Source organism: Struthio camelus, chromosome 5 (genome assembly GCF_040807025.1).
Source record: "Struthio camelus isolate bStrCam1 chromosome 5, bStrCam1.hap1, whole genome shotgun sequence".
In the NCBI taxonomy this organism is placed as follows: domain Eukaryota; kingdom Metazoa; phylum Chordata; class Aves; order Struthioniformes; family Struthionidae; genus Struthio; species Struthio camelus.
The window spans coordinates 13757014-13780769 of NC_090946.1; positions in this window are offsets into that span (position 1 = coordinate 13757014).

Consider the following 23756-nt stretch of genomic DNA (forward strand, 5'->3'; position numbering starts at 1 on the left):
AACCACTGCGACGGGGCTGAAAACCACTGCGTCAGGCTGAAAACCACTGCGCCGGGGCCGAAACCACTGCGCCGGGGCCGAAACCACTGCGCCGGGGCCGAAACCACTCCGCCGGGGCTGAAACCCCTCCGCCGAACATAAAAGCACTGCGTCGGGGCTGAAACCACAGTGCCAGGGCCAAAACCACTCCGTCGGGGCTGAAACCACTCCATCAATCCTAAAACCACTGCGTCGGGGCTGAAACCACTGCGCCAAGCCTGAAACCACTGTGTCGGGGCTGAAACCACTCCGGCAGGGCCAAAACCACTCGTCTGACCTTAAAACCAATCCATCAAGCCTAAAAGCAGTGCGTCGGGGCTGAAACTACTCTGCCAAGCCGAAAACCACTCCGTGGTTGCTGAAACCACTCCACCAGGTCCAAAACCACAGCGTTGAGGCTGAAACCACTCCGACGAGGCGAAAAGCAGCGCGTCAGGGCTGAAACCACTCCGCCGAGGCGAAAAGCAGTGCGTCAGGTGGAAAACCACTCCGCCGGGGCCAAAACCCCTCCGCTGACATTAAAACCATTCCGTCAGGGCTGGAACCACTGCGCCGAGCCTAAAACCACTCCGTCGGGGCCAAAACCACTCCACCAGTGCTGAAACCGCTCCGTCGGGGCTGAAACCCCTCCGTGAAGCCGAAAAGCACTCCGTCGGGGTTGAAACCACTCCGCCAAGCCTAAAACCACTGCGTCAGGGTTGAAACCACTCCGCCAGGGCCAAAACCACTCGTCTGACCTTAAAACCACTCCGCCGAGCCTAAAAGCACTGCATCGGGGCTGAAACCACTCCGTCAGGGCCAAAACCACTGCGTTGGGGCTGAAACCACTCCGCCGAGGCGAAAACCACTGTGTCAGGCCTAAAACCACTCCGCCGAGCCTAAAACCACTCCGTCGGGGCCAAAACCACTCCGTGGGTGCTGAAACCACTACGCCGGGGCTGAAACCACTCCGCCGAGCCTAAAAGCACTGTGTTGGGGCTGAAACCACTCCGCCGAGCCTAAAACCACTGCACCGACATTAAAACCATTCCGCCAAGCCAAAAACCACTCCGTCGGGGCTGAAACCACTCCGCCAGGGCCAAAACCACTGCGTCAGGCCTAAAACCACTCCGCCGAGCCGAAAACAACTCCGTCGGGGCCAAAACCACTCCACCAGTGCTGAAACCGCTCCGTCGGGGCTGAAACCCCTCCGTGAAGCCGAAAAGCACTGTGTCGGGGCTGAAACCCCTCCGTGAAGCCGAAAAGCACTGCGTCGGGGCTGAAACCACTCCGCCGAGCCGAAAAGCACTGTGTCGGGGCTGAAACCCCTCCGTGAAGCCTAAAAGCACTGCATCGGGGCTGAAACCACTCTGCCAGGGCCAAATCCACTCCGCTAGGGCCAAAACCACTCGTCTGACCATAAAACCACTCCGCCGAGGCCAAAACCACTGTGTCGGGGCTGAAACCACTCCGCCGAGCCTAAAACCACTCCGTCGGGGCTGAAACTAGTGCGTCAGGCCCAAAAGAACTCCGTCAGGGCCAAAACCACTCCACCAGTGCTGAAACCACTCCACCAAGCCTGAAACCACTGCGTCGGGGCTGAAACCACTCCGCCAGGGCCAAAACCACTCGTCTGACCTTAAAACCACTCCGCCGAGCCTAAAAGCACTGCGTTGGGGCAGAAACCACTCCGCCAGGGCCAAAACAGCTCTGCCAAGCCTGAAACCACTCTGCCAGGGCCAAAACCACTCCATCGGGGCGAAAACCACGGCATCGGGGCTGAAACCACTCCGCCGAGCCGAAAACCACTGCGTCAGGCCTAAAAGCACTCCGCCGAGCCTAAAAGCACTGCGTCGGGGCTGAAACCACTCCACCAGTGCTGAAACCGCTCCGTCGGGGCTGAAACCCCTCCGTGAAGCCGAAAAGCACTCCGTCGGGGCTGAAACCACTCCGCTGAGCCGAAAACCACTGCGTCGGGGTTGAAACCACTCCGCCAGGGCCAAAACCACTCGTCTGACCTTAAAACCACTCCGCCGAGCCTAAAAGCACTGCGTCGGGGCTGAAACCACTCCGCCAGGGCCAAAACCACTGCTTCGGGGCTGAAACTACTGCGTCAGGGCCAAAACCACTCCACCAGTGCTGAAACCACTGCGCCAAGCCTGAAACCACTGTGTTGGGGCTGAAACCACTCCGCCGAGCCTAAAACCCCTCTCTCGGGGCTGAAACCATTGTGCTGGGGCGGAAACTGCTCCGTCAGGCTGTAAACCACTGCGTCAGGCCGAAAAGCACTCCACCAGGGCCAAAACGACTGCGTCGGGGCTGAAAGCGTTCCACCAGGGCTAAAACCACTCCGCCAGTGCTGAAACCGGTCCGTCTGGGCTGAAACCGCTCTGTGAAGCTTAAAAGCACTCTGTCGGTGCTGAAACCATTCTGCAAAGCCGAAAAGCACTCTGTCAGGGTTGAATCCACTCCGCCAAGCCGAAAAGCACTCTGTTGGGGCTGAAACCACTCCGCCAGGGCCAAATCCACTCCGTCAGGGCTGAAACCACTCCTCCAAGCCTAAAACCACTGCGTCGGGGCTGAAACCACTCCATCAAGCCTAAAACCACTGCGTCGGGGCTGAAACCACAGTGCCAGGGCCAAAACCACTGCGTCAGGGCTGAAACCACTCCATCAAGCCTAAAACCACTCCGTCGGGGCTGAAACCACAGTGCCAGGGCCAAAACCACTGCGTCGGGGCTGAAACCACTGCGCCAAGCCTGAAACCACTGCGTCAGGGCTGAAACCACTCCGGCAGGGCCAAAACCACTCGTCCGACCTTAAAACCAATCCATCAAGCCTAAAAGCAGTGCGTCGGGGCTGAAACTACTCTGCCAAGCCGAAAACCACTCCGTCGGGGCTGAAACCACTCCGCAAGGTCCAAAACCACAGCGTTGAGGCTGAAACCACTCCGACGAGGCGAAAAGCAGCGCGTCAGGGCTGAAACCACTCCGCCGAGGCGAAAAGCAGTGCGTCAGGTGGAAAACCACTCCTCCGGGGCCAAAACCCCTCCGCTGACATTAAAACCATTCCGTCAGGGCTGGAACCACTCCGCCGAGCCTAAAACCCCTCCGTCGGGGCGGAAACTGCTCCGTGAGGCTGTAAACCACTGCGTCAGGCCGAAGAGCACTCCACCAGGGCCAAAACAATTGCGTCGAGGCTGAAAGCGTTCCACGAGGGCTAAAACCACTCCACCGACATTAAAACCACTTCGCCAAGCCTAAAAGCACTGCGTCAGGGCTGAAAACACTGCGTAAGGCCTGAAACCACTCCGCCGAGCCTGAAACCACTGCGTCAGGGCAGAAGCCACTCCGTGGTTGCTGAAACCACTCCGCCGAGCCTAAAACCACTCCGCCGGGGCCGAAACCACTCCGCCGGGGCCGAAACCACTCCGCCAAGCCTAAAACCACTGCGTCAGGTGGAAAACCACTCCGCCGATCCTGAAACCACTGCGTCAGGTGGAAAACCACTCCGCCAAGCCTAAAACCACTGCGTCGGGGCTGAAACCACTCCGCCAGGGCCAAAACCACTCAGCCAAGGCTAAAACCACTGCGTCGGGGCGAAAAGCACTCCATGGTTGCTGAAAGCACTCCGCCGAGCCTAAAAGCAGTGCGTCAGGGCTGAAACCACTCCATCAAGCCGAAAAGCACTCCGTCGGGGCGGAAACCACTCCGCCAGGGCCAACACCACTGCGTCAGGCCTAAAACCACTCCGCCGAGCCTAAAACAACTCCGTCGGGGCCAAAACCACTCCACCAGTGCTGAAACCGCTCCGTCGGGGCTGAAACCCCTGCGTGAAGCCGAAAAGCACTGTGTCGGGGCTGAAACCCCTCCGTGAAGCCGAAAAGCACTGTGTCGGGGCTGAAACCCCTCCGTGAAGCCGAAAAGCACTGTGTCGGGGCTGAACCACTCCGACGAGCCGAAAAGCACTGTGTCGGGGCTGAAACCACAGTGCCAGGGCCAAATCCACTCCGTCAGGGCTGAAACCACTCCGCCAAGCCGAAAACCACTGCGTCAGGTGGAAAACCACTCTGCCGAGCCTGAAACCACTGCGTCGGGGCTGAAACCACTCCGCCAGGGCCAAAACCACTCGGCTGACCTTAAAACCACTCCATCAAGCCTAAAAGCACTGCGTCGGGGCCGAAGCCACTGCGTCGGGGCCGAAACCACTCAGTCAGGGCCGAAACCACTCCGCCGAGCTGAAAACCCCTCCGTCGGGGCTGAACCACTCCGCCGAACCTAAAAGCAGTGCGTCGGGGCTGAAACCACTCCGCCGAGCCTAAAAGCAGTGCGTCAGGGCTGAAACCACTCCGCCAAGCCGAAAACCACTGCGTCAGGTGGTAAACCACTCTGCCGAGCCTAAAAGCAGTGCGTCGGGGCTGAAACCACTCCGCCGAGCCGAAAACCACTGCGTCAGGTGGAAAACCACTCTGCCGAGCCTAAAAGCAGTGCGTCAGGGCTGAAACCACTCCGCCGAGCCGAAAAGCAGTGCGTCGGGGCTGAAACCACTCCGCCGAGCCAAAAAGCAGTGCGTCGGGGCTGAAACCACTCCGCCGAGCCTAAAAGCAGTGCGTCAGGGCTGAAACCACTCCGCCAGGGCCAAAACCACTGCATCGGGGCTGAAACCACTCCATCAAGCCTAAAACCACTCCGTCGGGGCTGAAACTAGTGCGTCAGGCCCAAAACAACTCCGTCAGGGCCAAAACCACTCCACCAGTGCTGGAACCACTGTGCCGAGCCTAAAACCACTCCGTCGGGGCTGAAACCACTCCGCCGAGCCTAAAAGCAGTGCGTCGGGGCTGAAACCACTCCGTCAGGCTGAAAACCACTCCGCCGAGCCTGAAACCACTCCGTGGTTGCTGAAAGCACTCCGCCGAGCCTAAAACCACTGCGCCAGGGCGAAAAACCACTCCGTCTGACCTTAAAACCACTCCATCAAGCCTAAAAGCACTGCGTTGGGGCAGAAACTGCTCCGTCAGGCTGAAAACCACTCCGCCGAGCCTGAAACCACTGCGTCAGGGCAGAAGCCACTCCGTGGTTGCTGAAACCACTCCGCCGGGGCTGAAACCACTCCGCCAGGGCCAAAACCACTCTGCCAAGCCTAAAACCACTCCGCCGAGCCTAAAACAACTCCGTCGGGGCCAAAACCACTCCACCAGTGCTGAAACCACTCTGTCGGGGCTGAAACCCCTGCGTGAAGCCGAAAAGCACTGTGTCGGGGCTGAAACCCCTCCGTGAAGCCGAAAAGCACTGTGTCGGGGCTGAAACCCCTCCGTGAAGCCGAAAAGCACTGTGTCGGGGCTGAAACCCCTCCGCCGAGCCGAAAAGCACTGTGTCGGGGCTGAAACCCCTCCGTGAAGCCGAAAAGCACTGTGTCGGGGCTGAAACCCCTCCGTGAAGCCGAAAAGCACTGTGTCGGGGCTGAAACCCCTGCGTGAAGCCGAAAAGCACTGTGTCGGGGCTGAAACCCCTCCGTGAAGCCGAAAAGCACTGTGTCGGGGCTGAAACCCCTCCGTGAAGCCGAAAAGCACTGCGTCGGGGCTGAACCACTCCGACGAGCCGAAAAGCACTGCATCGGGGCTGAAACCACAGTGCCAGGGCCAAATCCACTCCGTCAGGGCTGAAACCACTCCGCCAAGCCGAAAACCACTGCGTCAGGTGGAAAACCACTCTGCCGAGCCTGAAACCACTGCGTCGGGGCTGAAACCACTCCGCCAGGGCCAAAACCACTCGGCTGACCTTAAAACCACTCCATCAAGCCTAAAAGCACTGCGTCGGGGCCGAAGCCACTGCGTCGGGGCCGAAACCACTCAGTCAGGGCCGAAACCACTCCGCCGAGCTGAAAACCCCTCCGTCGGGGCTGAACCACTCCGCCGAACCTAAAAGCAGTGCGTCGGGGCTGAAACCACTCCGCCGAGCCTAAAAGCAGTGCGTCAGGGCTGAAACCACTCCGCCAAGCCGAAAACCACTGCGTCAGGTGGTAAACCACTCTGCCGAGCCTAAAAGCAGTGCGTCGGGGCTGAAACCACTCCGCCGAGCCGAAAACCACTGCGTCAGGTGGAAAACCACTCTGCCGAGCCTAAAAGCAGTGCGTCAGGGCTGAAACCACTCCGCCGAGCCGAAAAGCAGTGCGTCGGGGCTGAAACCACTCCGCCGAGCCAAAAAGCAGTGCGTCGGGGCTGAAACCACTCCGCCGAGCCTAAAAGCAGTGCGTCAGGGCTGAAACCACTCCGCCAGGGCCAAAACCACTGCATCGGGGCTGAAACCACTCCATCAAGCCTAAAACCACTCCGTCGGGGCTGAAACTAGTGCGTCAGGCCCAAAACAACTCCGTCAGGGCCAAAACCACTCCACCAGTGCTGGAACCACTGTGCTGAGCCTAAAACCACTCCGTCGGGGCTGAAACCACTCCGCCGAGCCTAAAAGCAGTGCGTCGGGGCTGAAACCACTCCGTCAGGCTGAAAACCACTCCGCCGAGCCTGAAACCACTCCGTGGTTGCTGAAAGCACTCCGCCGAGCCTAAAACTACTCCGCCAGGGCCAAAACCACTCCGTCTGACCTTAAAACCACTCCATCAAGCCTAAAAGCACTGCGTTGGGGCAGAAACTGCTCCGTCAGGCTGAAAACCACTCCGCCGAGCCTGAAACCACTGCGTCAGGGCCAAAACCACTCCGTCTGACCTTAAAACCACTCCATCAAGCCTAAAAGCACTGCGTTGGGGCAGAAACTGCTCCGTCAGGCTGAAAACCACTCCGCCGAGCCTGAAACCACTGCGTCAGGGCCAAAACCACTCTGCCAAGCCTAAAACCACTCCGCCGAGCCTAAAACAACTCCGTCGGGGCCAAAACCACTCCACCAGTACTGAAACCACTCTGTCGGGGCTGAAACCCCTGCGTGAAGCCGAAAAGCACTGTGTCGGGGCTGAAACCCCTCTGCGAAGCCGAAAAGCACTGTGTCGGGGCTGAAACCCCTCCGTGAAGCCGAAAAGCACTGTGTCGGGGCTGAAACCCCTCCGCCGAGCCGAAAAGCACTGTGTCGGGGCTGAAACCCCTCGGTGAAGCCGAAAAGCACTGTGTCGGGGCTGAAACCCCTCGGTGAAGCCGAAAAGCACTGTGTCGGGGCTGAAACCCCTGCGTGAAGCCGAAAAGCACTGTGTCGGGGCTGAAACCCCTCCGTGAAGCCGAAAAGCACTGTGTCGGGGCTGAAACCCCTCCGTGAAGCCGAAAAGCACTGCGTCGGGGCTGAAACCCCTCCGTGAAGCCGAAAAGCACTGCGTCGGGGCTGAACCACTCCGACGAGCCGAAAAGCACTGCATCGGGGCTGAAACCACAGTGCCAGGGCCAAATCCACTCCGTCAGGGCTGAAACCACTCCGCCAAGCCGAAAACCACTGCGTCAGGTGGAAAACCACTCTGCCGAGCCTGAAACCACTGCGTCGGGGCTGAAACCACTCCGCCAGGGCCAAAACCACTCGGCTGACCTTAAAACCACTCCATCAAGCCTAAAAGCACTGCGTCGGGGCCGAAGCCACTGCGTCGGGGCCGAAACCACTCAGTCAGGGCCGAAACCACTCCGCCGAGCTGAAAACCCCTCCGTCGGGGCTGAACCACTCCGCCGAACCTAAAAGCAGTGCGTCGGGGCTGAAACCACTCCGCCGAGCCTAAAAGCAGTGCGTCAGGGCTGAAACCACTCCGCCAAGCCGAAAACCACTGCGTCAGGTGGTAAACCACTCTGCCGAGCCTAAAAGCAGTGCGTCGGGGCTGAAACCACTCCGCCAAGCCGAAAACCACTGCGTCAGGTGGAAAACCACTCTGCCAAGCCTAAAAGCAGTGCGTCGGGGCTGAAACCACTCCGCTGAGCCGAAAAGCAGTGCGTCGGGGCTGAAACCACTCCGCCGAGCCGAAAAGCAGTGCGTCGGGGCTGAAACCACTCCGCCGAGCCTAAAAGCAGTGCGTCAGGGCTGAAACCACTCCGCCAGGGCCAAAACCACTGCATCGGGGCTGAAACCACTCCATCAAGCCTAAAACCACTCCGTCGGGGCTGAAACTAGTGCGTCAGGCCCAAAACAACTCCGTCAGGGCCAAAACCACTCCACCAGTGCTGGAACCACTGTGCCGAGCCTAAAACCACTCCGTCGGGGCTGAAACCACTCCGCCGAGCCTAAAAGCAGTGCGTCGGGGCTGAAACCACTCCGTCAGGCTGAAAACCACTCCGCCGAGCCTGAAACCACTCCGTGGTTGCTGAAAGCACTCCGCCGAGCCTAAAACTACTCCGCCAGGGCCAAAACCACTCCGTCTGACCTTAAAACCACTCCATCAAGCCTAAAAGCACTGCGTTGGGGCAGAAACTGCTCCGTCAGGCTGAAAACCACTCCGCCGAGCCTGAAACCACTGCGTCAGGGCCAAAACCACTCTGCCAAGCCTAAAACCACTCCGCCGAGCCTAAAACAACTCCGTCGGGGCCAAAACCACTCCACCAGTGCTGAAACCGCTCTGTCGGGGCTGAAACCCCTGCGTGAAGCCGAAAAGCACTGTGTCGGGGCTGAAACCCCTCCGTGAAGCCGAAAAGCACTGTGTCGGGGCTGAAACCCCTCCGCCAAGCCGAAAAGCACTGTGTCGGGGCTGAAACCCCTGCGTGAAGCCGAAAAGCACTGTGTCGGGGCTGAAACCCCTCCGTGAAGCCGAAAAGCACTGTATCGGGGCTGAAACCCCTCCGTGAAGCCAAAAAGCACTGTGTCGGGGCTGAAACCCCTCCGTGAAGCCGAAAAGCACTGTGTCGGGGCTGAAACCACTCCGCCAGGGCCAAATCCACTCCGTCAGGGCTGAAACCACTCCATCAAGCCTGAAACCACTGCGTCAGGCCCAAAACAATTCTGTCAGGGCCCAAACTACTCCACCAGTGCTGAAACCACTGCGCCAAGCCTGAAACCACTGCGTCGGGGCTGAAACCACTCCGCCGAGCCTGAAACCACTGCGTCAGGGCAGAAGCCACTCCGTGGTTGCTGAAACCACTCCGCCGAGCCTAAAACAACTCCGTCGGGGCTGAAACCACTCCACCAGTGCTGAAACCACTCCGTCGGGGCTGAAACCCCTGCGTGAAGCCGAAAAGCACTCCGTCGGGGCTGAAACCCCTGCGTGAAGCCGAAAAGCACTGTGTCGGGGCTGAAACCCCTGCGTGAAGCCGAAAAGCACTGTGTCGGGGCTGAAACCACAGTGCCAGGGCCAAATCCGCTCCGTCAGGGCTGAAACCACTCCATCAAGCCTAAAACCACTGCGCCAAGCCTGAAACCACTGCGTCAGGCTGAAAACCACTCCGCCGAGCCTGAAAACACTGCGTCAGGGCAGAAGCCACTCCGTGGTTGCCGAAACCACTGCGCCGGGGCCGAAACCACTGCGCCGGGGCCGAAACCACTGCGCCGGGGCCGAAACCACTGCGCCGAACCTAAAAGCACTGCGTCGGGGCTGAAACCACAGTGCCAGGGCCAAAACCACTCCGTCGGGGCTGAAACCACTCCATCAAGCCTAAAACCACTGCGTCGGGGCTGAAACCACTCCGGCAGGGCCAAAACCACTCGTCTGACCTTAAAACCACTCCATCAAGCCTAAAAGCAGTGCGTCGGGGCTGAAACCACTGCGTCAGGCTGAAAACCACTCCGCCGGGGCCGAAACCCCTCCGTCGGGGCTGAAACCACTCCGTGGTTGCTGAAACCACTCCGCCGAGCCTAAAACAAGTGCGTCAGGGCTGAAACCACTCCGCCAAGCCTAAAACCACTGCGTCAGGTGGAAAACCACTCCGCCGAGCCTGAAACCACTGCGTCAGGGCTGAAACCACTCCGCCAAGCCTAAAAGCACTGCGCCGGGGCTGAAACCACTCCGCCAGGGCCAAAACCACTCAGCCAAGCCTAAAACCACTGCGTCGGGGCGAAAAGCACTCCATGGTTGCTGAAAGCACTCCGCCGAGCCTAAAAGCAGTGCGTCAGGGCTGAAACCACTCCATCAAGCCGAAAAGCACTCCGTCGGGGCGGAAACCACTCCGCCAGGGCCAAAACCACTGCGTCAGGCCTAAAACCACTCCGCCGAGCCTAAAACAACTCCGTCGGGGCCAAAACCACTCCACCAGTGCTGAAACCACTCCGCCGGGGCTGAAACCCCTCCGCCAAGCCGAAAAGCACTGTGTCGGGGCTGAAACCCCTCCGTGAAGCCGAAAAGCACTGTGTCGGGGCTGAAACCCCTCCGTGAAGCCGAAAAGCACTGTGTCGGGGCTGAAACCCCTCCGTGAAGCCGAAAAGCACTGTGTCGGGGCTGAAACCCCTCCGTGAAGCGGAAAAGCACTGCGTCGGGGCTGAAACCCCTCCGTGAAGCCGAAAAGCACTGTGTCGGGGCTGAAACCCCTCCGTGAAGCCGAAAAGCACTGTGTCGGGGCTGAAACCCCTCCGTGAAGCCGAAAAGCACTGTGTCGGGGCTGAAACCCCTGCGTGAAGCCGAAAAGCACTGTGTCGGGGCTGAAACCCCTCCGTGAAGCCGAAAAGCATTCTGTCGGGGCTGAAACCCCTCCGTGAAGCCGAGCCTAAAAGCACTGTGTCGGGGCTGAAACCACTGCGCCGAGCCTAAAAGCACTGCATCGGGGCTGAAACCACAGTGCCAGGGCCAAATCCACTCTGTCAGGGCTGAAACCACTCCATCAAGCCTAAAACCACTCCATCGGGGCTGAAACTAGTGCGTCAGGCCCAAAACAACTCCGCCAGGGCCAAAACCACTCCACCAGTGCTGAAACCACTGCGCCAAGCCTGAAACCAGTGCGTCGGGGCTGAAACCACTCCGCCAGGGCCAAAACCACTCGGCTGACCTTAAAACCACTCCATCAAGCCTAAAAGCACTGCGTCGGGGCCGAAGCCACTGCGTCGGGGCCGAAGCCACTGCATCGGGGCCGAAACCACTGCGTCGGGGCCGAAACCACTCCGCCGAGCTGAAAACCCCTCCGTCGGGGCTGAACCACTCCGCCGAGCCTAAAAGCAGTGCGTCGGGGCTGAAACCACTCCGCCAGGGCCGAAACCACTGCGCCGGGGCCGAAACCACTGCGCCGGGGCCGAAACCACTGCACCGGGGCCGAAACCACTGCGCCGAACCTAAAAGCACTGCGTCGGGGCTGAAACCACAGTGCCAGGGCCAAAACCACTCCGTCGGGGCTGAAACCACTCCATCAAGCCTAAAACCACTGCGTCGGGGCTGAAACCACTCCGGCAGGGCCAAAACCACTCGTCTGACCTTAAAACCACTCCATCAAGCCTAAAAGCAGTGCGTCGGGGCTGAAACCACTGCGTCAGGCTGAAAACCACTCCGCCGGGGCCGAAACCCCTCCGTCGGGGCTGAAACCACTCCGTGGTTGCTGAAACCACTCCGCCGAGCCTAAAACAAGTGCGTCAGGGCTGAAACCACTCCGCCAAGCCTAAAACCACTGCGTCAGGTGGAAAACCACTCCGCCGAGCCTGAAACCACTGCGTCAGGGCTGAAACCACTCCGCCAAGCCTAAAAGCACTGCGCCGGGGCTGAAACCACTCCGCCAGGGCCAAAACCACTCAGCCAAGCCTAAAACCACTGCGTCGGGGCGAAAAGCACTCCATGGTTGCTGAAAGCACTCCGCCGAGCCTAAAAGCAGTGCGTCAGGGCTGAAACCACTCCATCAAGCCGAAAAGCACTCCGTCGGGGCGGAAACCACTCCGCCAGGGCCAAAACCACTGCGTCAGGCCTAAAACCACTCCGCCGAGCCTAAAACAACTCCGTCGGGGCCAAAACCACTCCACCAGTGCTGAAACCACTCCGCCGGGGCTGAAACCCCTCCGTGAAGCCGAAAAGCACTGTGTCGGGGCTGAAACCCCTGCGTGAAGCCGAAAAGCACTGTGTCGGGGCTGAAACCACTCCGCCAGGGCCAAATCCGCTCCGTCAGGGCTGAAACCACTCCATCAAGCCTAAAACCACTCCGTCGGGGCTGAAACCACTCCATCAAGCCTAAAACCACTCCGTCGGGGCTGAAACCACTGCGTCAGGCCCAAAACAACTCTGTCAGGGCCCAAACTACTCCACCAGTGCTGAAACCACTGCGCCAAGCCTGAAACCACTGCGTCAGGCTGAAAACCACTCCGCCGAGCCTGAAAACACTGCGTCAGGGCAGAAGGCACTCCGTGGTTGCTGAAACCACTGCGCCGGGGCCGAAACCACTGCGCCGGGGCCGAAACCACTGCGCCGGGGCCGAAACCACTGCGCCGGGGCCGAAACCACTCCGCCGAACATAAAAGCACTGCGTCGGGGCTGAAACCACAGTGCCAGGGCCAAAACCACTCCGTCGGGGCTGAAACCACTCCATCAAGCCTAAAACCACTGCGTCGGGGCTGAAACCACTCCGGCAGGGCCAAAACCACTCGTCTGACCTTAAAACCAATCCATCAAGCCTAAAAGCACTGCGTCGGGGCAGAAACCACTGCGTCAGGCTGAAAACCACTCCGCCGAGCCTGAAACCACTGCGTCAGGGCAGAAGCCACTCCGTGGTTGCTGAAACCACTCCGCCGGGGCCGAAACCACTCCGCCGGGGCCGAAACCACTCCGTGGTTGCTGAAACCACTCCGCCGAGCCTAAAAGAAGTGCGTCAGGGCTGAAACCACTCTGCCAAGCCTAAAACCACTGCGTCAGGTGGAAAACCACTCCGCCGAGCCTGAAACCACTGCGTCAGGGCTGAAACCACTCCGCCAAGCCTAAAAGCACTGCGCCGGGGCTGAAACCACTCCGCCAGGGCCAAAACCACTCAGCCAAGCCTAAAACCACTGCGTCGGGGCGAAAAGCACTCCATGGTTGCTGAAAGCACTCCGCCGAGCCTAAAAGCAGTGCGTCAGGGCTGAAACCACTCCATCAAGCCGAAAAGCACTCCGTCGGGGCGGAAACCACTCCGCCAGGGCCAAAACCACTGCGTCAGGCCTAAAACCACTCCGCCGAGCCTAAAACAACTCCGTCGGGGCCAAAACCACTCCACCAGTGCTGAAACCACTCCGCCGGGGCTGAAACCCCTCCGCCAAGCCGAAAAGCACTGTGTCGGGGCTGAAACCCCTCCGTGAAGCCGAAAAGCACTGTGTCGGGGCTGAAACCCCTCCGTGAAGCCGAAAAGCACTGTGTCGGGGCTGAAACCCCTCCGTGAAGCCGAAAAGCACTGTGTCGGGGCTGAAACCCCTCCGTGAAGCGGAAAAGCACTGCGTCGGGGCTGAAACCCCTCCGTGAAGCCGAAAAGCACTGTGTCGGGGCTGAAACCCCTCCGTGAAGCCGAAAAGCACTGTGTCGGGGCTGAAACCCCTCCGTGAAGCCGAAAAGCACTGTGTCGGGGCTGAAACCCCTGCGTGAAGCCGAAAAGCACTGTGTCGGGGCTGAAACCCCTCCGTGAAGCCGAAAAGCATTCTGTCGGGGCTGAAACCCCTCCGTGAAGCCGAGCCTAAAAGCACTGTGTCGGGGCTGAAACCACTGCGCCGAGCCTAAAAGCACTGCATCGGGGCTGAAACCACAGTGCCAGGGCCAAATCCACTCTGTCAGGGCTGAAACCACTCCATCAAGCCTAAAACCACTCCATCGGGGCTGAAACTAGTGCGTCAGGCCCAAAACAACTCCGCCAGGGCCAAAACCACTCCACCAGTGCTGAAACCACTGCGCCAAGCCTGAAACCAGTGCGTCGGGGCTGAAACCACTCCGCCAGGGCCAAAACCACTCGGCTGACCTTAAAACCACTCCATCAAGCCTAAAAGCACTGCGTCGGGGCCGAAGCCACTGCGTCGGGGCCGAAGCCACTGCATCGGGGCCGAAACCACTGCGTCGGGGCCGAAACCACTCCGCCGAGCTGAAAACCCCTCCGTCGGGGCTGAACCACTCCGCCGAGCCTAAAAGCAGTGCGTCGGGGCTGAAACCACTCCGCCGAGCCTAAAAGCAGTGCGTCAGGGCTGAAACCACTCCGCCAGGGCCAAAACCACTGCATCGGGGCTGAAACCACTCCATCAAGCCTAAAACCACTCCGTCGGGGCTGAAACTAGTGCGTCAGGCCCAAAACAACTCCGTCAGGGCCAAAACCACTCCACCAGTGCTGGAACCACTGTGCCGAGCCTAAAACCACTCCGTCGGGGCTGAAACCACTCCGCCGAGCCTAAAAGCAGTGCGTCGGGGCTGAAACCACTCCGTCAGGCTGAAAACCACTCCGCCGAGCCTGAAACCACTCCGTGGTTGCTGAAAGCACTCCGCCGAGCCTAAAACCACTGCGCCAGGGCGAAAAACCACTCCGTCTGACCTTAAAACCACTCCATCAAGCCTAAAAGCACTGCGTTGGGGCAGAAACTGCTCCGTCAGGCTGAAAACCACTCCGCCGAGCCTGAAACCACTGCGTCAGGGCAGAAGCCACTCCGTGGTTGCTGAAACCACTCCGCCGGGGCTGAAACCACTCCGCCAGGGCCAAAACCACTCTGCCAAGCCTAAAACCACTCCGCCGAGCCTAAAACAACTCCGTCGGGGCCAAAACCACTCCACCAGTGCTGAAACCACTCTGTCGGGGCTGAAACCCCTGCGTGAAGCCGAAAAGCACTGTGTCGGGGCTGAAACCCCTCCGTGAAGCCGAAAAGCACTGTGTCGGGGCTGAAACCCCTCCGTGAAGCCGAAAAGCACTGTGTCGGGGCTGAAACCCCTCCGCCGAGCCGAAAAGCACTGTGTCGGGGCTGAAACCCCTCCGTGAAGCCGAAAAGCACTGTGTCGGGGCTGAAACCCCTCCGTGAAGCCGAAAAGCACTGTGTCGGGGCTGAAACCCCTGCGTGAAGCCGAAAAGCACTGTGTCGGGGCTGAAACCCCTCCGTGAAGCCGAAAAGCACTGTGTCGGGGCTGAAACCCCTCCGTGAAGCCGAAAAGCACTGCGTCGGGGCTGAACCACTCCGACGAGCCGAAAAGCACTGCATCGGGGCTGAAACCACAGTGCCAGGGCCAAATCCACTCCGTCAGGGCTGAAACCACTCCGCCAAGCCGAAAACCACTGCGTCAGGTGGAAAACCACTCTGCCGAGCCTGAAACCACTGCGTCGGGGCTGAAACCACTCCGCCAGGGCCAAAACCACTCGGCTGTCCTTAAAACCACTCCATCAAGCCTAAAAGCACTGCGTCGGGGCCGAAGCCACTGCGTCGGGGCCGAAACCACTCAGTCAGGGCCGAAACCACTCCGCCGAGCTGAAAACCCCTCCGTCGGGGCTGAACCACTCCGCCGAACCTAAAAGCAGTGCGTCGGGGCTGAAACCACTCCGCCGAGCCTAAAAGCAGTGCGTCGGGGCTGAAACCACTCCGCCGAGCCTAAAAGCAGTGCGTCAGGGCTGAAACCACTCCGCCAGGGCCAAAACCACTGCATCGGGGCTGAAACCACTCCATCAAGCCTAAAACCACTCCGTCGGGGCTGAAACTAGTGCGTCAGGCCCAAAACAACTCCGTCAGGGCCAAAACCACTCCACCAGTGCTGGAACCACTGTGCCGAGCCTAAAACCACTCCGTCGGGGCTGAAACCACTCCGCCGAGCCTAAAAGCAGTGCGTCGGGGCTGAAACCACTCCGTCAGGCTGAAAACCACTCCGCCGAGCCTGAAACCACTCCGTGGTTGCTGAAAGCACTCCGCCGAGCCTAAAACTACTCCGCCAGGGCCAAAACCACTCCGTCTGACCTTAAAACCACTCCATCAAGCCTAAAAGCACTGCGTTGGGGCAGAAACTGCTCCGTCAGGCTGAAAACCACTCCGCCGAGCCTGAAACCACTGCGTCAGGGCCAAAACCACTCTGCCAAGCCTAAAACCACTCCGCCGAGCCTAAAACAACTCCGTCGGGGCCAAAACCACTCCACCAGTACTGAAACCACTCTGTCGGGGCTGAAACCCCTGCGTGAAGCCGAAAAGCACTGTGTCGGGGCTGAAACCCCTCTGCGAAGCCGAAAAGCACTGTGTCGGGGCTGAAACCCCTCCGCCAAGCCGAAAAGCACTGTGTCGGGGCTGAAACCCCTCCGCCGAGCCGAAAAGCACTGTGTCGGGGCTGAAACCCCTCGGTGAAGCCGAAAAGCACTGTGTCGGGGCTGAAACCCCTCGGTGAAGCCGAAAAGCACTGTGTCGGGGCTGAAACCCCTGCGTGAAGCCGAAAAGCACTGTGTCGGGGCTGAAACCCCTCCGTGAAGCCGAAAAGCACTGTGTCGGGGCTGAAACCCCTCCGTGAAGCCGAAAAGCACTGCGTCGGGGCTGAAACCCCTCCGTGAAGCCGAAAAGCACTGCGTCGGGGCTGAACCACTCCGACGAGCCGAAAAGCACTGCATCGGGGCTGAAACCACAGTGCCAGGGCCAAATCCACTCCGTCAGGGCTGAAACCACTCCGCCAAGCCGAAAACCACTGCGTCAGGTGGAAAACCACTCTGCCGAGCCTGAAACCACTGCGTCGGGGCTGAAACCACTCCGCCAGGGCCAAAACCACTCGGCTGACCTTAAAACCACTCCATCAAGCCTAAAAGCACTGCGTCGGGGCCGAAGCCACTGCGTCGGGGCCGAAACCACTCAGTCAGGGCCGAAACCACTCCGCCGAGCTGAAAACCCCTCCGTCGGGGCTGAACCACTCCGCCGAACCTAAAAGCAGTGCGTCGGGGCTGAAACCACTCCGCCGAGCCTAAAAGCAGTGCGTCAGGGCTGAAACCACTCCGCCAAGCCGAAAACCACTGCGTCAGGTGATAAACCACTCTGCCGAGCCTAAAAGCAGTGCGTCGGGGCTGAAACCACTCCGCCAAGCCGAAAACCACTGCGTCAGGTGGAAAACCACTCTGCCAAGCCTAAAAGCAGTGCGTCGGGGCTGAAACCACTCCGCCGAGCCGAAAAGCAGTGCGTCGGGGCTGAAACCACTCCGCCGAGCCGAAAAGCAGTGCGTCGGGGCTGAAACCACTCCGCCGAGCCTAAAAGCAGTGCGTCAGGGCTGAAACCACTCCGCCAGGGCCAAAACCACTGCATCGGGGCTGAAACCACTCCATCAAGCCTAAAACCACTCCGTCGGGGCTGAAACTAGTGCGTCAGGCCCAAAACAACTCCGTCAGGGCCAAAACCACTCCACCAGTGCTGGAACCACTGTGCCGAGCCTAAAACCACTCCGTCGGGGCTGAAACCACTCCGCCGAGCCTAAAAGCAGTGCGTCGGGGCTGAAACCACTCCGTCAGGCTGAAAACCACTCCGCCGAGCCTGAAACCACTCCGTGGTTGCTGAAAGCACTCCGCCGAGCCTAAAACTACTCCGCCAGGGCCAAAACCACTCCGTCTGACCTTAAAACCACTCCATCAAGCCTAAAAGCACTGCGTTGGGGCAGAAACTGCTCCGTCAGGCTGAAAACCACTCCGCCGAGCCTGAAACCACTGCGTCAGGGCCAAAACCACTCTGCCAAGCCTAAAACCACTCCGCCGAGCCTAAAACAACTCCGTCGGGGCCAAAACCACTCCACCAGTGCTGAAACCGCTCTGTCGGGGCTGAAACCCCTGCGTGAAGCCGAAAAGCACTGTGTCGGGGCTGAAACCCCTCCGTGAAGCCGAAAAGCACTGTGTCGGGGCTGAAACCCCTCCGCCAAGCCGAAAAGCACTGTGTCGGGGCTGAAACCCCTGCGTGAAGCCGAAAAGCACTGTGTCGGGGCTGAAACCCCTCCGTGAAGCCGAAAAGCACTGTATCGGGGCTGAAACCCCTCCGTGAAGCCAAAAAGCACTGTGTCGGGGCTGAAACCCCTCCGTGAAGCCGAAAAGCACTGTGTCGGGGCTGAAACCACTCCGCCAGGGCCAAATCCACTCCGTCAGGGCTGAAACCACTCCATCAAGCCTGAAACCACTGCGTCAGGCCCAAAACAATTCTGTCAGGGCCCAAACTACTCCACCAGTGCTGAAACCACTGCGCCAAGCCTGAAACCACTGCGTCGGGGCTGAAACCACTCCGCCGAGCCTGAAACCACTGCGTCAGGGCAGAAGCCACTCCGTGGTTGCTGAAACCACTCCGCCGAGCCTAAAACAACTCCGTCGGGGCTGAAACCACTCCACCAGTGCTGAAACCACTCCGTCGGGGCTGAAACCCCTGCGTGAAGCCGAAAAGCACTCCGTCGGGGCTGAAACCCCTGCGTGAAGCCGAAAAGCACTGTGTCGGGGCTGAAACCCCTGCGTGAAGCCGAAAAGCACTGTGTCGGGGCTGAAACCACAGTGCCAGGGCCAAATCCGCTCCGTCAGGGCTGAAACCACTCCATCAAGCCTAAAACCACTGCGCCAAGCCTGAAACCACTGCGTCAGGCTGAAAACCACTCCGCCGAGCCTGAAAACACTGCGTCAGGGCAGAAGCCACTCCGTGGTTGCCGAAACCACTGCGCCGGGGCCGAAACCACTGCGCCGGGGCCGAAACCACTGCGCCGGGGCCGAAACCACTGCGCCGAACCTAAAAGCACTGCGTCGGGGCTGAAACCACAGTGCCAGGGCCAAAACCACTCCGTCGGGGCTGAAACCACTCCATCAAGCCTAAAACCACTGCGTCGGGGCTGAAACCACTCCGGCAGGGCCAAAACCACTCGTCTGACCTTAAAACCACTCCATCAAGCCTAAAAGCACTGCGTCGGGGCAGAAACCACTGCGTCAGGCTGAAAACCACTCCGCCGGGGCCGAAACCCCTCCGTCGGGGCTGAAACCACTCCGTGGTTGCTGAAACCACTCCGCCGAGCCTAAAACAAGTGCGTCAGGGCTGAAACCACTCCGCCAAGCCTAAAACCACTGCGTCAGGTGGAAAACCACTCCGCCGAGCCTGAAACCACTGCGTCAGGGCTGAAACCACTCCGCCAAGCCTAAAAGCACTGCGCCGGGGCTGAAACCACTCCGCCAGGGCCAAAACCACTCAGCCAAGCCTAAAACCACTGCGTCGGGGCGAAAAGCACTCCATGGTTGCTGAAAGCACTCCGCCGAGCCTAAAAGCAGTGCGTCAGGGCTGAAACCACTCCATCAAGCCGAAAAGCACTCCGTCGGGGCGGAAACCACTCCGCCAGGGCCAAAACCACTGCGTCAGGCCTAAAACCACTCCGCCGAGCCTAAAACAACTCCGTCGGGGCCAAAACCACTCCACCAGTGCTGAAACCACTCCGCCGGGGCTGAAACCCCTCCGTGAAGCCGAAAAGCACTGTGTCGGGGCTGAAACCCCTGCGTGAAGCCGAAAAGCACTGTGTCGGGGCTGAAACCACTCCGCCAGGGCCAAATCCGCTCCGTCAGGGCTGAAACCACTCCATCAAGCCTAAAACCACTCCGTCGGGGCTGAAACCACTCCATCAAGCCTAAAACCACTCCGTCGGGGCTGAAACCACTGCGTCAGGCCCAAAACAACTCTGTCAGGGCCCAAACTACTCCACCAGTGCTGAAACCACTGCGCCAAGCCTGAAACCACTGCGTCAGGCTGAAAACCACTCCGCCGAGCCTGAAAACACTGCGTCAGGGCAGAAGGCACTCCGTGGTTGCTGAAACCACTGCGCCGGGGCCGAAACCACTGCGCCGGGGCCGAAACCACTGCGCCGGGGCCGAAACCACTCCGCCGAACATAAAAGCACTGCGTCGGGGCTGAAACCACAGTGCCAGGGCCAAAACCACTCCGTCGGGGCTGAAACCACTCCATCAAGCCTAAAACCACTGCGTCGGGGCTGAAACCACTCCGGCAGGGCCAAAACCACTCGTCTGACCTTAAAACCAATCCATCAAGCCTAAAAGCACTGCGTCGGGGCAGAAACCACTGCGTCAGGCTGAAAACCACTCCGCCGAGCCTGAAACCACTGCGTCAGGGCAGAAGCCACTCCGTGGTTGCTGAAACCACTCCGCCGGGGCCGAAACCACTCCGCCGGGGCCGAAACCACTCCGTGGTTGCTGAAACCACTCCGCCGAGCCTAAAAGAAGTGCGTCAGGGCTGAAACCACTCTGCCAAGCCTAAAACCACTGCGTCAGGTGGAAAACCACTCCGCCGAGCCTGAAACCACTGCGTCAGGGCTGAAACCACTCCGCCAAGCCTAAAAGCACTGCGCCGGGGCTGAAACCACTCCGCCAGGGCCAAAACCACTCAGCCAAGCCTAAAACCACTGCGTCGGGGCGAAAAGCACTCCATGGTTGCTGAAAGCACTCCGCCGAGCCTAAAAGCAGTGCGTCAGGGCTGAAACCACTCCATCAAGCCGAAAAGCACTCCGTCGGGGCGGAAACCACTCCGCCAGGGCCAAAACCACTGCGTCAGGCCTAAAACCACTCCGCCGAGCCTAAAACAACTCCGTCGGGGCCAAAACCACTCCACCAGTGCTGAAACCACTCCGCCGGGGCTGAAACCCCTCCGCCAAGCCGAAAAGCACTGTGTCGGGGCTGAAACCCCTCCGTGAAGCCGAAAAGCACTGTGTCGGGGCTGAAACCCCTCCGTGAAGCCGAAAAGCACTGTGTCGGGGCTGAAACCCCTCCGTGAAGCCGAAAAGCACTGTGTCGGGGCTGAAACCCCTCCGTGAAGCGGAAAAGCACTGCGTCGGGGCTGAAACCCCTCCGTGAAGCCGAAAAGCACTGTGTCGGGGCTGAAACCCCTCCGTGAAGCCGAAAAGCACTGTGTCGGGGCTGAAACCCCTCCGTGAAGCCGAAAAGCACTGTGTCGGGGCTGAAACCCCTGCGTGAAGCCGAAAAGCACTGTGTCGGGGCTGAAACCCCTCCGTGAAGCCGAAAAGCATTCTGTCGGGGCTGAAACCCCTCCGTGAAGCCGAGCCTAAAAGCACTGTGTCGGGGCTGAAACCACTGCGCCGAGCCTAAAAGCACTGCATCGGGGCTGAAACCACAGTGCCAGGGCCAAATCCACTCTGTCAGGGCTGAAACCACTCCATCAAGCCTAAAACCACTCCATCGGGGCTGAAACTAGTGCGTCAGGCCCAAAACAACTCCGCCAGGGCCAAAACCACTCCACCAGTGCTGAAACCACTGCGCCAAGCCTGAAACCAGTGCGTCGGGGCTGAAACCACTCCGCCAGGGCCAAAACCACTCGGCTGACCTTAAAACCACTCCATCAAGCCTAAAAGCACTGCGTCGGGGCCGAAGCCACTGCGTCGGGGCCGAAGCCACTGCATCGGGGCCGAAACCACTGCGTCGGGGCCGAAACCACTCCGCCGAGCTGAAAACCCCTCCGTCGGGGCTGAACCACTCCGCCGAGCCTAAAAGCAGTGCGTCGGGGCTGAAACCACTCCGCCGAGCCTAAAAGCAGTGCGTCAGGGCTGAAACCACTCCGCCAGGGCCAAAACCACTGCATCGGGGCTGAAACCACTCCATCAAGCCTAAAACCCCTCCGTCGGGGCTGAAACTAGTGCGTCAGGCCCAAAACAACTCCGTCAGGGCCAAAACCACTCCACCAGTGCTGGAACCACTGTGCCGAGCCTAAAACCACTCCGTCGGGGCTGAAACCACTCCGCCGAGCCTAAAAGCAGTGCGTCGGGGCTGAAACCACTCCGTCAGGCTGAAAACCACTCCGCCGAGCCTGAAACCACTCCGTGGTTGCTGAAAGCACTCCGCCGAAACCACAGAGCCTAAAACCACTGCGCCAGGGCGAAAAACCACTCCGTCTGACCTTAAAACCACTCCATCAAGCCTAAAAGCACTGCGTTGGGGCAGAAACTGCTCCGTCAGGCTGAAAACCACTCCACCGAGCCTGAAACCACTGCGTCAGGGCAGAAGCCACTCCGTGGTTGCTGAAACCACTCCGCCGGGGCTGAAACCACTCCGCCAGGGCCAAAACCACTCTGCCAAGCCTAAAACCACTCCGCCGAGCCTAAAACAACTCCGTCGGGGCCAAAACCACTCCACCAGTGCTGAAACCACTCTGTCGGGGCTGAAACCCCTGCGTGAAGCCGAAAAGCACTGTGTCGGGGCTGAAACCCCTCCGTGAAGCCGAAAAGCACTGTGTCGGGGCTGAAACCCCTCCGTGAAGCCGAAAAGCACTGTGTCGGGGCTGAAACCCCTCCGCCGAGCCGAAAAGCACTGTGTCGGGGCTGAAACCCCTCGGTGAAGCCGAAAAGCACTGTGTCGGGGCTGAAACCCCTCCGTGAAGCCGAAAAGCACTGTGTCGGGGCTGAAACCCCTGCGTGAAGCCGAAAAGCACTGTGTCGGGGCTGAAACCCCTCCGTGAAGCCGAAAAGCACTGTGTCGGGGCTGAAACCCCTCCGTGAAGCCGAAAAGCACTGCGTCGGGGCTGAACCACTCCGACGAGCCGAAAAGCACTGCATCGGGGCTGAAACCACAGTGCCAGGGCCAAATCCACTCCGTCAGGGCTGAAACCACTCCGCCAAGCCGAAAACCACTGCGTCAGGTGGAAAACCACTCTGCCGAGCCTGAAACCACTGCGTCGGGGCTGAAACCACTCCGCCAGGGCCAAAACCACTCGGCTGACCTTAAAACCACTCCATCAAGCCTAAAAGCACTGCGTCGGGGCCGAAGCCACTGCGTCGGGGCCGAAACCACTCAGTCAGGGCCGAAACCACTCCGCCGAGCTGAAAACCCCTCCGTCGGGGCTGAACCACTCCGCCGAACCTAAAAGCAGTGCGTCGGGGCTGAAACCACTCCGCCGAGCCTAAAAGCAGTGCGTCAGGGCTGAAACCACTCCGCCAAGCCGAAAACCACTGCGTCAGGTGGTAAACCACTCTGCCGAGCCTAAAAGCAGTGCGTCGGGGCTGAAACCACTCCGCCGAGCCGAAAACCACTGCGTCAGGTGGAAAACCACTCTGCCGAGCCTAAAAGCAGTGCGTCAGGGCTGAAACCACTCCGCCGAGCCGAAAAGCAGTGCGTCGGGGCTGAAACCACTCCGCCGAGCCAAAAAGCAGTGCGTCGGGGCTGAAACCACTCCGCCGAGCCTAAAAGCAGTGCGTCAGGGCTGAAACCACTCCGCCAGGGCCAAAACCACTGCATCGGGGCTGAAACCACTCCATCAAGCCTAAAACCACTCCGTCGGGGCTGAAACTAGTGCGTCAGGCCCAAAACAACTCCGTCAGGGCCAAAACCACTCCACCAGTGCTGGAACCACTGTGCCGAGCCTAAAACCACTCCGTCGGGGCTGAAACCACTCCGCCGAGCCTAAAAGCAGTGCGTCGGGGCTGAAACCACTCCGTCAGGCTGAAAACCACTCCGCCGAGCCTGAAACCACTCCGTGGTTGCTGAAAGCACTCCGCCGAGCCTAAAACTACTCCGCCAGGGCCAAAACCACTCCGTCTGACCTTAAAACCACTCCATCAAGCCTAAAAGCACTGCGTTGGGGCAGAAACTGCTCCGTCAGGCTGAAAACCACTCCGCCGAGCCTGAAACCACTGCGTCAGGGCCAAAACCACTCTGCCAAGCCTAAAACCACTCCGCCGAGCCTAAAACAACTCCGTCGGGGCCAAAACCACTCCACCAGTACTGAAACCACTCTGTCGGGGCTGAAACCCCTGCGTGAAGCCGAAAAGCACTGTGTCGGGGCTGAAACCCCTCTGCGAAGCCGAAAAGCACTGTGTCGGGGCTGAAACCCCTCCGTGAAGCCGAAAAGCACTGTGTCGGGGCTGAAACCCCTCCGCCGAGCCGAAAAGCACTGTGTCGGGGCTGAAACCCCTCGGTGAAGCCGAAAAGCACTGTGTCGGGGCTGAAACCCCTCGGTGAA